At 36.4% G+C, this 18,565-nt stretch overlaps 1 protein-coding gene across 5 annotated transcripts in view; it reads left to right on the plus strand.

The window, feature by feature from the left end:
* Window positions 1–18,565, plus strand: part of MIPOL1 (mirror-image polydactyly 1) — a 343,108-nt gene that overhangs the window by 272,147 nt on the left and 52,396 nt on the right. The gene's annotated exons all lie outside the window — the stretch shown is intronic.

Genomic DNA, 18,565 nt, shown 5'->3' on the forward strand with positions numbered 1-18,565 from the left:
CAACATTGTGCAAAGATTTCTTCTATACCATTTTTAAGAGGTGTTATCTAGCAACTACATAAATATAATGATACCTGACCACAAATAAGGTTTATCCTCCCTGATAAGCCCTCCCATGGAGGTACTTTAATTTTTCACTTATAAATTATGACAGACAGCCAAATCAGGTGTGATTAGGTCTGATATGGAGACTATATCATTGCTGGGTATGCTTGCCCTTGTTTCTTTGTGTCTCGTCATTTTTGATTCCTACCAATCTTAGCCTGTCTTCATTCCTAGTGTGTGTGTGTGTGTGTGTGTGTGTGTGTGTGTTGGGTGTGGTGGGGAGGGTAATTAATAGACTTCTATTTATTACAACAGTTTAGATTTACAATAAAACTGAGCAAATAGTAGAGACCTCCTTATACATGTGCATGCGCACACACACACAAACACATACACACACACACAGATTGCCCCGTATTAATGTTCTGTATTGGTATGGCACATTTGTTAAAATTAATGACACCATATCAGTACATTGTTATTACCTAAAGTTGGTAGTTTATATTAAGTGTCACTTTTTGTGTTGTAAGGTTCTTTGGGTTTTGAAAAATTCAAAATGTCACGTATTTACTGTAGCAGTATCAAACAGAATAGTCTTGGCACTTATAAAAACCCAGGTACTTTGTCTTTTTACCCCTGTCCACCTCCCTCCGGATCCTTGGCAACTACTGATCTTTTTACTGTCTCCGTAGTTTTTGCCTTTTCAATGATGTCATACAATTGGGATCATACAGCGTATCGTCTTCCAGACTGGCTTCTTTTAGACTGGTTTTTCTCACCACATAATATATATTTAAGGATATATATTTTTCCATATATTTTTATGGCTTGATAGCTCATTTTTTATTAATAAATATTATTCCATTATATGAATTACCACAGTTTTATGTTTTAGTTTTTTCATCTATTGAAAAAGATCTTGGTTGCTTCCAATTTGGGAAATTAATTATAAATTAATTATAAGTCTATAAACATTCATATGCAGGTTTTTGTGTAGGCATGGGTTTTCGTTCCTATAGGGTAAATACTTAGGAGCACAATCACTGGATCAAATAGTAAGATTATGTTCAGCTTTGTAAGAACCTGCCAAATTATCTTTCAGAGTGGTTCTATCATTTTGCATTTCCACCAGCAGTAAATGAGAAATCCTGCTATTCTGTATATATATCAGAATTTGGTGGTATTACTTTTTTAGGATTTAACCATTCCCATGTGTGTATAGTTGTATCTCATTGTTTTAATCTGCAAGTCCTTGATATTATGTGATGTTGAGCATCTTTTTGTATGTTTATTTATGATCTGTAATTCTTCTTTGGTGAGATAGCTATTTAGAACTTTTGTCCATTTTTTAATAGAGTGGTCTATTTATTGTTGAGTTTTAAGTGTTCTTTGTATGTTTTACATACTAGTCCTTCATCAGACATATTTGCAAAGATTTTCTCTCAGTCTATGGATTATTTTTCATTCTCTTAACAGCATGTCTTACGTTAATACAAGTTTTTAACTTTAATAAGATCTAACATCTACTTTCCTCATGGATCATTTTTTAATTTATTATTATTTTTTTTTAAGATTTTATTTGTCAAAGAGAGAGAGTGTGTGCACAAGCTGGGGGAAAAGCTAGCAGAGGGAGAAGCAGGTTCCCAGCTGAGCAAGGAGCCTGTTGCAGGACTCAGTCCCAGGACCCTGGGATCATGATCTGAGCTGAAGGCAGACATTTAACCTACTGAGCCACTCAGATGTCCCTATGGATCATATTTTTGGTATTATATCTAAAAACTCATCACCAAACCCAAGGTCAACTCAGTTTTTTTCTGTTATCTTCTAGGAGTTGTATTTTGTGTTTTGCTTTTAAGCCTATCATCCATTTTTAGTTATTTTCTGTGAAGGGTGAAAATTCTCTGTCTAGATTCACTTTTTTTCTCATATGGACATCCAATTCCAGTGCCATGTGTTGAAAAAAAAAAAAAAAGCTGTCAGTTTTCCATTGAATTGCCTTTTGCTCTTTTGTCAAAGATCAGTTGACTTTATTTGTGTGGCTCTATTTCAGGGTTCTCTTTTTCTTCCTTTGATCTATTTGTCGGTTCTTTTACCAATATAATGCTGTCTTAATTGCTGTAACTTTATAGTAAGTCTTGCATTTAGGTAGAGTCAGTCCTCTGACTTTGTTCTCCTATGTTGACTTGATTATTCTGGATTTTTTGTCTCCTCATATAAACTTTAGCATCAGTTTGTCAATATCTACAAAATAATTTGCTAGAATTTTGATTGGAATTTCATGGACTCTAGAGATTAATTTGGCAAAAATTAACATCTTAGCAATTTTGAGTCTTTTTATCCATGTATGTGGAATATTTCTCCATTTATTTAGGCTGTCTTTGATTTCTTTCATCAGTATTTTCCTCATATAGATCCTGTACATATTTTGTTGGATCTATACCTAAAATATTTTACCAGAGGGGAGGGATGGTATTGTGTTTTAATTTTAAACTAAAGTTGTTCACTGCTACTGTAGGAAGACAATTGGCTTTGTATTCACCTGTAACCCTACACCCTTGCTCTTTAGTTCCAGGAGTTCCATGGGGGTTTTTTGTTTGTTTGTTTGTTTGTTTGTTTGTTTGTTTTGGTGTGTTTTGTTTTTGTTAAGTCTTTGAGATATTTTTACATATCTCAAAGTATACATAAGTCTTTGAGATAATCATGTCATCTCTAAACAAATACATTTTATTTCTAACTTCCTGATCTATATACCCTTTTATTTCCTTTTTTTGTCTTGTGAATTGTTACCTTAACAATTTTTTTTTTTACTTAATAATTTTTGATGTGATTAAGTGAAGGAACTTGGAAGGGGGAACGTAATACAATCAAGGTGGTCCTAAATACAATCAGATGTCTGTTTATCAGAGAGTGGCAGAGGGAGTTTTGAGAAAGACAGGCAAAGGAGAAAGCCTTGTGAAGAGATTGGAGTGATATAGCCATAAGCAAAGAAATACAGCTGTCAGAAGCTAGAACAGACAAGGGAAGAAATTTCCGTAGAGCCTCTGAAGAGACTGTAGTCCTGCTGACTCCTCAATTTCAAACTTCTAGTCTCCAGAATATGGCAATAAATTTCCATTTTTTAAAGCTACCAATTCATGATAATTTGTTATGGCAGCCCTGGGAAACTAACACACTGATGTTCTCGAGGAATCAGCTTTTGATATGGATGATTTTCTCTATTGATTTCCCATTTGCAATTGCATTCATTTCTGACCTAAATTGTATTTTTTTCTTCTGTTTGCTTTAAATTTACATTACTCTTCTTTGTCTAATTTCCTAAGGTAAAACTTGTGTTACTAATTTTAGATCTTTCTTCTTTTCTAATATATGTATTCAGTCCTATCAGTTTTCCTCTCAGCACTATTTTTGCTGTGTCCCACAAACTTTGATAAGTTGTATTTCCACTTTCATTTAGTTCAAAATATTTGTCACACTCTCTGGAGACTTCATCTTTGACACATGTGTAATTTAGAGGTGTGCTGTTGAATCTCCAGATACTTTGGGATTTTCCAGCTATCAGTTTGCTCCTTCAGGCAAATAATAGTTGACTTTCCTTGCTTATTTTTGAGGAAATCAGCTTATGCTCTGGTATAATAGGCCTTAGTTCTGAATGACATACAATTATAGGGAAATGCATTCAGTAAAGAATGTGGTTGAGGAGATTTAATATGTAAATCAGACAGTGAGGTGATTCCACTGACTTGTTACTTCTGTTGTCTCAGTTGGTTTTATTTGATAAAATAACTTGTTAAAGTTATTTCAGAAATAAATAAATTCTTTATTATAAACTAAGTCAGTTAATTCTGAACTTAAATTTTCAAGAATTTTACTTGATGTATGATCAACATATTTATTGATATTTATTGAAACGCTCCTGGATGCTACCTTTTATGATACAAACTGGTGGCCACTAAGTATTTGTTGAATTCATTGATTAGAAATGTAACAATCATTCCATTAACTCTAAAAATCCATTAGAAAAAAAAAAACAACATTTAATTGAGTGCCATAGAGTGCCATAGAGTGGCATAGATCATAGATCTATGCCATAGAGTGGCATAGATCATTTCCTTCTCTACTCTCCTTCACAAGAGGAACAGCTAATATCTATTCAAGAATAAGACACCACTGAAAGAATCATACAACACAGGGATGAGGCTGAAGCACCCCCTTGCACCTCAAAGACCAAGAAAACAGACTGAATGAGAAGATTAGAAGTAGTACATATTGGCTGCATTGCCCCTTCCCCAGTATAGCACAGCATCATATAGAGAGGTCTCGCCTGAGACACCAGTTCCTCCAGTGGGAAAAGAAAACCTGGGAAGACAACAACTCTCCCCCAGCATTGTAGGTCACTTTGTAGGAGCCTCTTCTCTGATCTTACACCACAGAGATTATCTGGGAGACAGCCACTGGGAATCTGACAGAAACGGGAGGATGGGTTTTTAACAGCCAGCTCACAGATGTTGGCAGACTGAGTTTCTATCCACAGTGCCCAAATAGTAATCCCAACCAGTGCCTTGGCTCATCTACAGAACCAAGCCAGGGGCACATTGTGACCAGAGAACTCAGTGAGGTACAGATCTGCCTGTTTCATATCCTCTAATGAGGAATTATACCAACCCTAGAGTCCAGATTGCCCATACCCAAGCAGAAATCACAACCCCACCCACTGTAGAGAATCCCTTCCAGCCCCAATCCTGACCAGAATGGCTGGCAACAACTTCTGGAAGCTGTGTAGCCCAACAGCATTTGAGCTGAGAAGCAAATGGACAGGACTGATCACCCTAAACCAAAGCCAGTACTGGGTTTGGAGACATCCCCCTGCTATACACAGGCAGAGAGGTTAATCCATAGCCAAACTGAGAATAGCCTTAGAGCAGCCCCTTTCATCCTCCTCCCCAAGCAAGGAAGATGAGACAGAGAGCTACTGACTATGGAAAGTATCTTCCAGACCCACCTGACCAGAAGGGCTGGCAAAAACACCTGAAAGTGGTGCATCCCAGCAGCACGCAAGCCAAGAGAAGAACAGACAGAACTAATAGTGTAGAGAGAAGCCAGTGGCCCTAAATGGCCAGGGAACTTGGGGTGCAGGTCAGCTTGAGTTAAGAAAATAAAGAGCTTTGCCAGTTGTAGAGCTCTTTCTACGGCTGCACCCAGGCAAGGAATCTAATTTATAGCCCTGCTGAATGCAGCCTTTAGTCTGTTCAACCAGTGAACATAACCAGAGCACATGGGAAACTGTGTAACCCATTCAGGAGGCCTGCACACAGTGGCGCTTGAACAGAGAGCACAGCCTATGTCTTCCCCCATCTGTAGAGCAAAAGCAGTAGTCTCATCTGACCAGGGAATTGAATGCACACTCAGGCCTGATTAAGGACCCCAAATGATCTATATAGGCCCTATATAAGACCTATATAGTTCCGATCTGCTGCCCTGACTGGGCTGGGGAGCTAATTCATAGCCTTATCTGCTACTAAATGTAGTACCCAGTCCCAACCATCTGGTAAACCTGACCAGTGAATTCAGGCAACCATGGAGCCAACCCAACAGCCTCACTTGGGTAGGAAACCAAGGCAGCAGTCCTATCCAGCTGGTCTCAGCCAATGGTACAACCCACCTTTCCATTCCCATCCTCAGAGCTCAAGTAGTTACCTAAAAGTAGATGGAATAACAGACCCGACATGCCCAAAACATTACCAACAGACTCACCCAGAACCCAAACTTAGCTGACTGATAAAGATCTCTGCCAAAGCAAGCCTGTAAAGTCTGAAAGAGGAGCCCCATTATTCAAATGGGATAAAACCAATGTAAGGAATCAAGCATCACAAAAAATCAGGTAAATGGACATCACCAAAGGAAACTAATTAAGCTCCAATAACTGACCCTAGAGAAGTGGAGATTTTGAACTATCAAGCAAAATGTTCGAAATAACCTTCTTAAAGAAGTTCAGTGAACTATAAGAAAGCATAGAAAACTAAATGAAACTAGGAAAACAATGCATGAGAAGAACAAGAAATTAGACAAGGAAATAGCAACCACAAAAGATAGATAGAAATAAGGAAGGAAGGAAAGAAGGGAGATCCTAGAGTTGAAAAATACAATAACTGAACTGAAGAATTCAGTGGTTTCACAAGTAGATTCACGTATGAGGAAGAACACATTTAAAAAAAGAAGAAGAAGAAATCAGTGACCTAGAGGATAGGATGTTGGAAATTACCCAGTCAGAGGAGCAAAAAGAAAAAAAAAAAAAGAAAAGAGTAAAGAAAGCTTATGAGAATCATGGGACACAATGAAAAGAAAAAATATTCACATTATGGGAAATTCAGAAGAAGAAAAAGAGAAATTATTTTTAAATAATAAAAACTATATTATGTATAACATATAAATAATAAAAACTATAAATAATAAAACTTCCTGACCCTGGGGAAGTAAATGGACATCCAGATCCATGAGGCCCAAATGATCCCAACTAGGTTGAACCCAAAGTAGGCTACACGGAGACACATAACTAAACTGTCAAAAGTCAAAGACAAAGAATTTTAAGAACAGCAAGAGAAAAGAGAGAAGTTATATACAAAAGAATTCCAATAAAACTATGGATGGATTTTTCAACAGAAATTTCTGTGGCCAGGAGAGAATGAGATGACATACAAAATATTACAAGAAAATAAATGTCAACCAAGAATTCTATAACTTGAATTGAAAAGAATTCTATATGCTCTCCTTCAGAAATTAAGGAGGGATAAAGACTTTCCCAAGAAAAAGACAACAGAGTTCATTACCAGGTTTATTACTTACCTTACAAGAAATGCAAAATGGAGTTCTTTGAGTGGAAATAAAAGAATGTAATTAAAATGATAAAAACACAAAAGGGGGGCTGCCTGGGTGGTTGACATGGTTAAGGGTCTGTCTTCAGCTCAGGTCATGATCTCCAGGTCCTGGGATTGAGTACAGCATTAGGCTCCCTGCTTACTGAGAAGCCTGATTTTCTTTCCCTCTGCCTCTCCCCCTTCTTGTGCTTTCTCTGTCTGCTTGTCTCTCAAATGAATAAATAAAGTCTTTAAACACACACACACACACAAAAGGTAGCATAAATCTACCTGATAATGGTAATGGTAATGATAATGGTAAACATAGTAAGATTCTGCAATATGGTAAGGGTGGTGCGTAACTCAAAAATTCTGATCCAAACAATCATAAATATAAGATTCTGTTAGTTACACAGTATTTAAAAAGTGTAAATTATAACAGCAATAACCTAAAATGTAAGGGTGAGAAGAAGTAAAGTGTAAAGTATACAAATCATACAGGATTAATTATGAGTTTAAAAGAGGATATTACAAGTTTAAGCCTCATGATAACCACAAGGGAAAATCTTAAAACATTTATAGAAAATCTAAAACATTAATAGAAAAGCATAGAATAGAATAGAATGAAAGAAAAGAATCATATGAACATAACAAAGAAGTCAAACATACTAGTACCAAAAGATATCAAAACAGAAATAAAATATAACAGGATAAGAAACAAGGAGCAATGGATCTACAAAGCAACCAGGAAACAATGAACAAAATAGCAGTTGTAAGTCTTTACCTATCAAAATTACTTGCGTATAAACAGACTAAATTCTCCAATCAAAAGACAGAGATTCCAATTAGTTAATATACAGTGTAATATTAGTTTCAGATATACAGTATAGTGACTCAGCACTTCTATACAATACCCAGTACTCTTCACAAAAAGTGCACTTCCTTAATCCCCATAACTTATTGAATCCATTCCCCCACCCACCTCCACCCTGGTAACCATCAGTTTGTTCTCTCTGGTTAAGAGTTTGTTTCTTGGTGTGTCTGTCTCTCTTTTTCCCTTTGCACATTTATTTTGTTTCTTAAAATCCACTTACGAGTGAAATCATACAGTATTTGTCTTTCTCTCACTGACTTATCTTACTTCACATAATACTCTAGCTCTATCCATGTCGTTACAAAAAAATAAAATTTTTTAAAAATGGGGAAAAGCTAATTTGTAAATAATGAGTTAGTGTATATTAAAAACAAAGAGGTAAAATTGGTTTTTCTGAAAGGTGGCTAAAAAAAAAGACAGAATGGCTGAATGGATTAAAAACAACAACAACAATATACTGCCTTTAAGGGACTCATGTTAGCCTCAAAGACACACAGAATAAGAGTGAAGAGACATAAAAAGACATTTCAAGCAAATGGTAACTAAAAAGGAAGCAGGGTTAGCTATACTGACATCAGACAAAATATACTTTAAAAATTATAAAAAGAGACAAAGAAAGTTATTATATAATGATAAAGTGGTCACTATATCAAGACATTACAACAATTATAAATATTTATGCACCCAACATTAGAGTACCTAAATATATAAAGCAAAAATTAACAGAGCTAAAAGGGGAAATAAACAGTAACACAATAAATAATAGTTGGAGACTGTAATATCCTACTCAGAACAATGGTTGGATCATTCAGACAGAGAATCAATAATGAAACAGCAGGTTTATACAACACTATACACCAAATAGCAAATAGATATATATAGAACATTCTGTCCAGCAACAACAAAATACACATTCTTCTTAGGCACACAGGGAGCATTTTTAAAGACAGACCATATTTTAGGCAACAAAACAAATCTTAGCAAATTCAAATTCAAGAAGTTTGAAATCATACCAAGCGTCTTCTCTGATCACAATGGCATAAAATTAGAAATCAATAACAGAAGCAAAACTGGAAAATTCACCAACACTTGGAAATTAAACAACACTCTCCTGAACAACCCATGGGGGGAAAAAAGAACCAAATAAGGAAAAGATAAAAGAGTTTCTTGAGACAAACAGAAATGGAAACAAAACATACCAGAACTTGTGGGATGCAGCAATAGCAGTTCTAAAAGGGAATTTCACAACAATAGACACCTACATTAAGAAACAAAGAGTCCAAAATAGCAACCTATCCCTAGGTCTTGAGGAACTAGAAGAAAAAACCCCAAAGTTAGCAGGAGAAAGGAAATAATAAAGATTATAGCAGAAGTAAATGAAACCAAGAATAGAAAACGACTAGAAAATACTAGCCAGAATAGGAGTTGGTTCTTTGAAAAGATAAAATTGACAAACCCTTAATTGGACTAACCAAGGAAAACAGAGAAAGGACCCAAATAAACAAAATTATAAATGAAAAAGGAGACATCACAAGTGATATCACAGAAATTCAAGAGATCAGAAGAGGCAACTGTGAACTACACACCAATAAACTTCACAACCTAGTGAAAATGGAAGAATACTTAGAAACATACAAGTTACCAGGATTGAATCAAGAAGAAATGGAAAATCTGAATAGATCAATTACTAGCAATGAGTTTGAATTGGTGAATAAAAGTCTCCCGAAAAGAAAACCTCAAGACCACGTAGCTTCACTGATCAATTTTACCAAATATTTAAAGAATTTACATCAGTCCTTCTTAAGTTCTTCCAAAAACTCAGAGAAGAGGGAACCCTCCCAAAAATCACTTTATGTAGCCAACATTATCTTGGTAACAGAATCAGAAAAAGACACTACTTAGAAAAATGCAGACTAATACCCCTAATGAATAAAGATGCAAAAATTCTCAATAAAATATTAACAAACCAAATTTAATAGTACATTAAAAGGATCATTTACCATGATCAAGTAGGATTTATCCTTGGGATGCACAGATGGTTCAACATGCACAAATCAATCACTGTGATGCATCACATTAATAGAATGAAAGGAAAGAATCATATGATCATCTCTGACACAGAAAAAGCATTGGACAAAATACAACATCCATTCATAATAAGAACTTATAACAAATTAGTGTCACACATTTGTGTCATTGGAGTCTTCCATGGAAGGAGAAAAGAAAGAGGATGGAGCTGCAAACTTATACAAGGGAATAATGACTGAAAATTGTCCAAATGTGGCAAGAGACATAAGCCTACAAGAAGCTGAGAGAACTTTAAACAGGGAAACCCAAATAAATATACCCCATGACACACCATAATTAAACTTCTGAAAACTAAAGAGAAAGAATCTTGAAAGTAGCTGGAGAGGAACACCTTGCCTATAGGGGAAAACCATTCACATTAACAGGCATCAGTCAGAAGCTATACAGGACAGAAAAAAGTGGCACAATATTTTTCAAGGGCTTTAAGAAAAGCACCATCAAGACCAAATTCTAGATCCAGGGAAATCTACTTCAAAAAATAAAGGCAGAGGGCACCTGGGTGTCTCATTCAGTTGAGTAACAGACTCTTAGAATTGGCTCAGGTCATGATCTCATGGGTCATGGGGTTGAGCCCCAAGTGGGGCTCCACACTCATTGGGGAATCTGCTTCATGAGTCTCTCTTAAATAAATAAATAAATAAATAAATAAAGCAAGCTTTAAAAAAAAAAAAAAAAGACTAAAGGGAGAAATCAGGGCACCTGGGTGACTCAGTCCATTAAGCATTAGACTCTAGATCTCAGCTTCGATTTTGATCTCCGGGTCATGAGTTCTAGCACCACATTGAGCTCTACACTGGTCGTGGAGCCTACTTTAAGAAAAACAAAAGGCAGAAATCAAGATATTCTCAGATGAAGGAAAAATAGGAGACTTTGTCAAGAAATATACCCTATAACAATGCTAATGGAGGTTATCTAAAAAGAAAGATAAAAGAAAAAGCCTTGAAATGTCAGGAAGGAAAGAAGAACACTAAGCAAACTAAAGATACATAATGGGCCCTTTGAGTTTTCAAATTATGTTTGATGATTGAGGGAAAAATATAGCCCTCTCTGATTTGGTTCTAAATGTATGTAGAAGATATATTTAAAATAATTATAAATATTAGGATTGTTCTAGCTCTTTGAAAAATGCCAGTGGACTTTTGATTGGGTTAGCTTTGAAAGTATAGATGTCTCTAGGTAGAACAGACATTTTAACAATGTTTATTTTTTCCGATCCATGAACATGGAATGCTCTTCCATCTTTTTGTGTCTTATTCAATTTCTTTCATGTGTGTACTGTAGTTCTACAAGTACAGATCTTTTACCTCTTTGGTTAGGTTTATTCCCAGATATCTTATGGTTCTTGGTGCTATAGTAAATGGAATCGATTCTCTAATTTCCCTTTCTATCTTTTCATTGTTAGTGTATAAGAAAGTAACTGATTTCTGTACATTGATTTTGTATCCTGCCACATTACTAAATTGCTATATGAGTTCTAGTAGTTTGGGGGTGGAGTCTTTTGGATTTTCCATAGAAAGTATCATGTCATCTGCAAAGAGAGAGAGTTTGACTTCTTCTTTGCCGATTTGAATACCTTTTATTTCTTTTTGTTGTCTGATTGCTGTTGTTGGACTTCTAGTACTATGTTAAATAGCAGTGGCGAGAGTGGACATCCTTGTTGTGTCCCTGAGCTCAAAGGGAAGGCTGTCAGCTTTTCCCCATTGAGGATGATATTTGCTGTGGGTTTTTCATAGATAGATTTGTATGGAACCAGAAGAGACCCCAAATTGCTAAGGAAATATTGAAAAAGAAAAAACTACAGGCATCATATTTCTGTTTTCAAGCTTTACTACAAAGCTATGATCACTAAGACAGTATGGTACTAGCACAAAACCAGACACATAGACCAGTGGAGCAGAGTAGAGAGCCCAGATATGGACCGTCAACTCTATGGTCAAATAATCTTCAACAAAGCAGGAAAAAATATACAGTGGAAAAAAGACAGTCTCTTCAATAAATGGTGCTGGGAAAATTGGACAGCTATGTGTAGAAGAATGAAACTCAACCATCTCTTACACCATACGTAAAGATAAACTCGAAATGATTAAAAGACCTCAGTGTGAGTCAGGAATCTATCAAAATCCTAGAGAACATAGGCAGTAGCCTCTCCAACATTGGACACAACAATTTCTTTCAGGATATGTCTCCAAAGGCAAAGGAAACAAAAGCAAAAATGAACTTTTAGGACTTCATCAAGATCAAAAGCTTCTACACAACAAAGGAAACAGTCAACAAAACAAAGAGGTAACCCGAGGAATGGGAGAAGATATTTACAAATCACACTACAGACAAAGGGCTGATATCCAAGATCTATAAAAAACTCCTCAAACTCAACACACACAAAACAGATAATCACATCAAAAAATGGGCAGAAGACATGAACAGACACTTCTCCAAAAAAGACATACAAAAGACACATGAAAAAATGTTCATCATCATTAGCCATCAGGGAGATTCGAATCAAAACCACATTGAGATACCACCTTACACCAGCTAGAATGGCCGAAATCAACAAGACAGTAAACAAGTGTTGGAGAGGATGTGGAAAAAGGGGACCCCTCTTACACTGTTGGCGGGAATGCACGTTGGTGCAGCTACTTTGGAAAACAGTGTGGAGATTCCTTAAGAAATTAAAAATAGAGCTACCCTATGACCCTGCAATTGCACTACTGGGTATTTACCCCAAAGGTACAGATGTAGTGAAAAGAAGGGCCGGCCACCTGTACCCCAATGTTCGTAGCAGCAATGGCACAATCACCAAACTGTGGAAAGAACCAAGATGCCCTTCAATGGACGAATGGATAAAGAAGATATGGTCCACATATACAGTGGAGGATTATGCCTCCTTCAGAAAGGATGAATACCCAACTTTTGTATCAACATGGACAGGACTGGAAGAGATTATGCTGAGTGAAATAAACCAAGCAGAGAGAGTCAATTATCATATGGTTTCACTTACTTGGGGAGCATAAGGAATAGCACTGAAGACATTGGGAGACGGAGAAGAGAAATGAGTTGGGGGAAATGGGAGGGGGAGAAAAACCATGAGAGACTGTGGACTCTGAGAAACAAACTGAGGGTTTTGGGGGGTTGAGGGAGGTGAGCCTGATGGTGGGTATTAGGGAGGGCACATATTGCATAGAGCACTGGGTATGATGCATAAACAATGAATTTTAGAACACTGATAAAAAATAAAATTTTAAAAATATTATGAATAAGGGAGGACAAAGAAATGTTAACAGCAGTAAAGTGTCTATATTCCACTGGAGCTGGTAAAATAATGACATCAATAGACTATAATAATTTATGTATGTAGAATGATATACCTAGAGATACACTTTAAAAGACATTGTAGATCTATAAAAATGGAATTTCAAAATGTGTTCAAGTAACCTACAGGGAAGCAGGGGAAAGAATACAGAAAACAACAACAACAACAATAAAACTTCAGGAACAACAAACAGTGAAATGGCAGGCTTAAGCCCAAACTTGAATGTTAATGGTCCAAATATAACAACAGACAGAAATGGATAGATTGGATTAAGAATTATGGCCTGTGGGGCACCTGGATGGCTCACTTAGTTAAGCTCCAACTCTTGGTTTCAGCTCATGATCTCAAGATTATGAGATTGAGCCCCACATTGGGCTCTATGCTGGGCATGGAGCCTGCTTAAGATTCTGTCTCTCTCTCCCTCTGCCTTTTCATCCCCTCTCTCCCTCACCTTCTCTAATAAATAAATAAATAAATAAATAAATAAAATAATAATTAAAAATAAAAATTATGGCCCAACTCTATGCTGGCTATAAGAAACTCACAGCAAATAAAATCATTAAATAAGAGAACAGAAGATAAACCATAAAAACACAATTCAAAGGCAAGCAAGAATGGCTATACTGGTATTTTATAAGTAGACTAAACAAAAATTTATCAGGAAGGGGCATTGAATTATAAAAAGAGCCCACCAAAAATACATAACAATCTTAAATATGTTTATACCAAACAAGGGAACTGAAAATATGTGAAGCAAAAACTGATGGAACTGAAAAGAGAAATTGACAAACCCACAACTACAGTTTGAAGGTGTTGACACCTTCCTCTCACTAGACAGAAAAAAAAAAAAATATCCAGGGATACAGAAGAACTCAACATGACCATCAACTACTAGGATCTAATCAACAGTTTTAGACATTCTGCACAAGAGCAGGATACATATTTCTTTGTAAATGCCAACAAAACATATACCAAGAGAGATCATACTCTAAGTCATAAAATCAACCTCAATTGACTTAAAAGGACTGAAATCATACAGTGTATGCTCTTTAACCACAGTAGAATCGGAACAAATATTGGTAACAGAAAGATAAGACAGATCTCCAAACACTTGAAAACTACACAATGCATTTCTAAATAATCCATGAATCAAAGAGGAATTCTCAAGGGAAATTCTTTTTAATTTTTTATTTCTTTTCAGCGTAACAGTATTCATTGTTTTTGCACCACACCCAGTGCTCCATGCAATCTGTGCCCTCCCTAATACCCACCACCTGGTTCCCCCAACCTCCCACCCCCCACCCCTTCAAAACCCTCAGATTGTTTTTCAGAGTCCATAGTCTCTCATGGTTCACCTCCCCTTCCAATTTCCCTCAACTCCCTTCTCCTCTCCATCTCCCCTTGTCCTCCATGCTATTTGTTATGCTCCACAAATAAGTGAACCATATGATAACGATTCTCTCTGCTTGACTGTTCTCACTCAGCATAATCTCTTCCAGTCCGGTCCATGTTGCTACAAAAGTTGGGTATTCATCCTTTCTGATGGAGGCATGATACTCTATAGTGTATATGGACCACATCTTCCTTATGCATTCGTCCGTTGAAGGGCATCTTGGTTCTTTCCACAGTTTGGTGACTGTGGCCATTGCTGCTAGAAACATTGGGGTACAGGTGGCCCTTCTTTTCACTACATCTGTACCTTTGGGGTAAATACCCAGGAGTGCAATTGCAGAGTCATAGGGAAGCTCTTCAAGGGAAATTTTTTAAAAACATGGAAGTCAGTAAAAATAAAAATACAGCAAACCAAAATATGTAGGACACAGCTAAAGCAGTGCAGAGACGAAATTAAATTAATGCTGAGAATACTAAAATCCATTAAGGAAAATTGGAAATATATCAAATCAATAATCTAAGCCCCTACATCAAGAATCTAGAAAGAAAACAGAAAAATAAATGCAAAATAAGCAGGAGGAAGAAATAATAAAGATAACAGAAAGAAGCATATAAGAGCAGAAAAAAGACATTTCACCAATATCAGGAATGAAACAGAGGATAGCACTATAGAATTTACAGATATTAAAATAAGGATTACTGTCAACAACTCTACACACATAAAAATGGCACAACTTTAAAGTAATGGACCATTTCCTCAAAAAAAAATGCACAAATTTTTGATACATGAATCCCCAGAAAATTATGCTGAATAAAAAAAGACAGTCCCAAAAGCAACCTTTCCACTTATAAAACATTCTTGAAACAACATTATAGAAATGGGAAACAGATTAGAGGTTAGCATTTCCGAAGGGGAAGGAGTGGTGGGGAAACATGAGGGATCCTTGTGGTGATGTAACTGTTTTTTGTCTCTACTGTATCAATGTCACTATCTTGGTGGTGCTTTTATACCATAATTTTATAAAATATTACCATTGTGGGAAAGTAGGTAAAGGACAACAAGGATTTTTCTGTGGTATTTCTTGCCAACTGCATGTGAATCTACAATGATCTCAAAACGAAGAGTTTATTTTTAAAATATCCCCAAAAAAGTAATGGAATGAAGCATGAGTAAAGGTAAACTACGGAACATATGGAGCTGTACCTTAAGATACAGAGAAAAGGAAAGGAAAGAAAATTTATGTGATCCTTTTACAATACTCGAGGCCACTTGCTCAAATAGAGAATTTAAGCAACAACATCCAGTAAATAACTTTTTGCATGCCTCCTGTAGAGAAGCCCCTGAGTTAGGCCCTAGAAGGAAACAAAGAAGAATAAAACATTATTCCCTCTTTCAATAGTATTAGAACCTAGTAGGAAAGAAGACAAGTATATAATAGCTACAGAGGATAGTAGAAAGTGATGAATATAATATAAGGAATATAGAAAGGGTATGGGAGCTCAGAGGAAGAAGCGTCCCCTTGGGCAGGAGGGTATGGGGGGTAACTTCGTGACAGCTGTTGCAGTCTAGATCTTGAAGCGTGGTGATGGGGGAGGGAAAGGAAAAGTGAAGGCAACAGCGTGAGCAATAATGCAAAGGGGAAAGTGCGACGGCATTTTCAAAGAACAATTTATATTTCCATTTGGCGAGAATAAAAATTTTGATAGAGTATGTAGGATGAAATCTGAAAAGTAGAATGGAATTTTGGACTACCTTGAATATCAGACTAAAACCTGGGACATCAACCTAGAATTCTGTATCCCAGAAAATTACCCTTCAAAAGTAAAAGAAAATAAAGACTTTCTCAGATAAACAAAAATTGAGGGAATTTGTCGCCAGTGCACCTGTTTGCAGAAAATGTTAAAAGAAGTTCTTCAGAGAGAAGGCAAATCACAGGTCAGAAATTCAGATCAAACTAACTGATGCAGTAAACCAGGAAGTAAATACAGACACTATCGTCTCAGAAAATGTACACTTAGGATAGGGTAGCACATACTTCTGCCTTTCATACTTGCTTTGTCTTTATTTATTTTAATTTGGTAAAACAAGCCAAACCTGCCTCTTTTTTGTTTTTCAGAATGATTTAAGAATGTTATCAGTAAGTGATAAAGGTTAAGAAAACTAGTTATTTCTCCCAATTCATGAAAAACCTGTAGAAACAGGCAGTTGTTTTTCATCAAACTATTTGTAAAATGTCTGAGTATTGTATAACATATCATTCAAAATTAGAGATAAATTATTTCTTTTAAGAATCACTCAAGGTAGGGGCGCCTGGGTGGCTCTGTGGGTTGGGCCTCTGCCTTCGGCTCAGATGATCCGCATCTGTCTCTCTCTGCCTGCCTCTCTGCCTACTTGTGATCCCTCTCTCTCTCTGTCAATTAAATAAATAAAATCTTAAAAAAAAAAAAAAAAAAGAATTACACAAGGTAAGTGCCCTTTCTTTACCAGGAGTTGTGCTAGGTATTTTCACATAGCTAGATCACGTCATTTTGTTCTCATGTGAACTCCATGAAATTTTTCTCATTGTTCTTGAGTTGATGAAATTAATACTCAGAAAGGTAAAGTATCTTCCTAAGGTCATACAGAGTGAATGACAGGACTGAAATTTGAATCTTCTTCAAAGTCCAAAGCCAAAATCTTTGCATGTACCCCAGGTTTGGCATTTTTGACACATTAGACTGTCTCCTGCAATGGAAGATGCGTAGCATCATCTCTGGCCTCTACCCACTAAATGCTAGTCATACTCCCCTCCTCAAGTCATGACAACTAGAAATGTCTTCAGATGTTGCAAACGGCCCCCGAGGGACAAGATTACTCCTAGGTAATCTTATACAGTGGTACCTCACCTGTAAATTTTTAATTTGAACATATTCATCCAATTAAAGCAATATATATAAAACACTTGATTGATTGAGCAATTACTGTAAATAAAAGAAGAATGAGCAGAAGATGAGTGCATATTGTAGGATGCTGAGTAAAGTGACTCATGAAGGATTTAAGTTAATACCTGATCGTGGAGACAAAAGAGGAAGCCAGGAAAAGTAGCATTAACACTTGGTATAAATGGAAAAGTACTAGTTGCAAGAATAAGCTGAATCCACGTGTGACATTACATTTGAGAGAAAGCAAGTTCTGCAAGCAGGAAAGCAGATAAGCTCAGGAGAACGTAACTATCTGCAAGCAAAACATAAAAGTGGGTCATAAGCTTGATAATTCCAAGGTAGTTTAAGCTGAAGCAGTTCAGAGGGTCAGGGACTAAGAAAAGTCACGACTACGGACTTGAGGGAATTGAAACTAAGACAGAAACCACTCCAGAGGGGGGGGGGGGGGCTTTGGAGGACCTGGTGGTGGGTATTAAGGAGGGCACGTATTGCATGGAGCACTGGGTGTGGTGCATAAACAATGAATCTTGAACACTGAAAAAATAAAATCAAAAAACAAAAAAGAAAAGAAAAGAAAAAGAAACCACCCCAGAAAGGAAATCCGTTACATGCTGCTTACTAGTACAGTGCCCCATCCAAGGGTATTTTCAACCCTGGCCTGCTGTCGGACTCAATGTGGTGAGCAGCGTAAGAGGCAATGTACGGTCTCATTTGCTTTGGATTAGAATTATAATATGAAAAATTACCAAGTAAAAATATCTTCACAGTCTCACTTTCTATAATAACAAAAATTTTAAAAATAATTACATCACTTGAAAACTGTAAGAGTGAGTGGAAACCTTGCAGATATTACCTCATTAGTTTCATGATAAATGTAAATAATTGCCATTCTTTGTGAATACTGGATGAGCCACAAGCTTTGGAACTTCTGAGACTGATTTAATGGCTCTTTTCTGCTGTTGTTTTATCATTTATTCTTACTAAAATTCAAGTATTTTCCAAAACGACATCATTTAAGACCAATAAACTGTAATTCTGCTGCCATTGCTAGAAATGCATCTGAAAATCAATAACTTTGAAAAG

This window comes from Mustela putorius, unplaced genomic scaffold (genome assembly GCF_011764305.1).
Source record: "Mustela putorius furo isolate JIRA1106 unplaced genomic scaffold, ASM1176430v1.1 tig00003898_pilon_pilon_pilon, whole genome shotgun sequence".
Classification (NCBI taxonomy): Eukaryota; Metazoa; Chordata; class Mammalia; order Carnivora; family Mustelidae; genus Mustela; species Mustela putorius.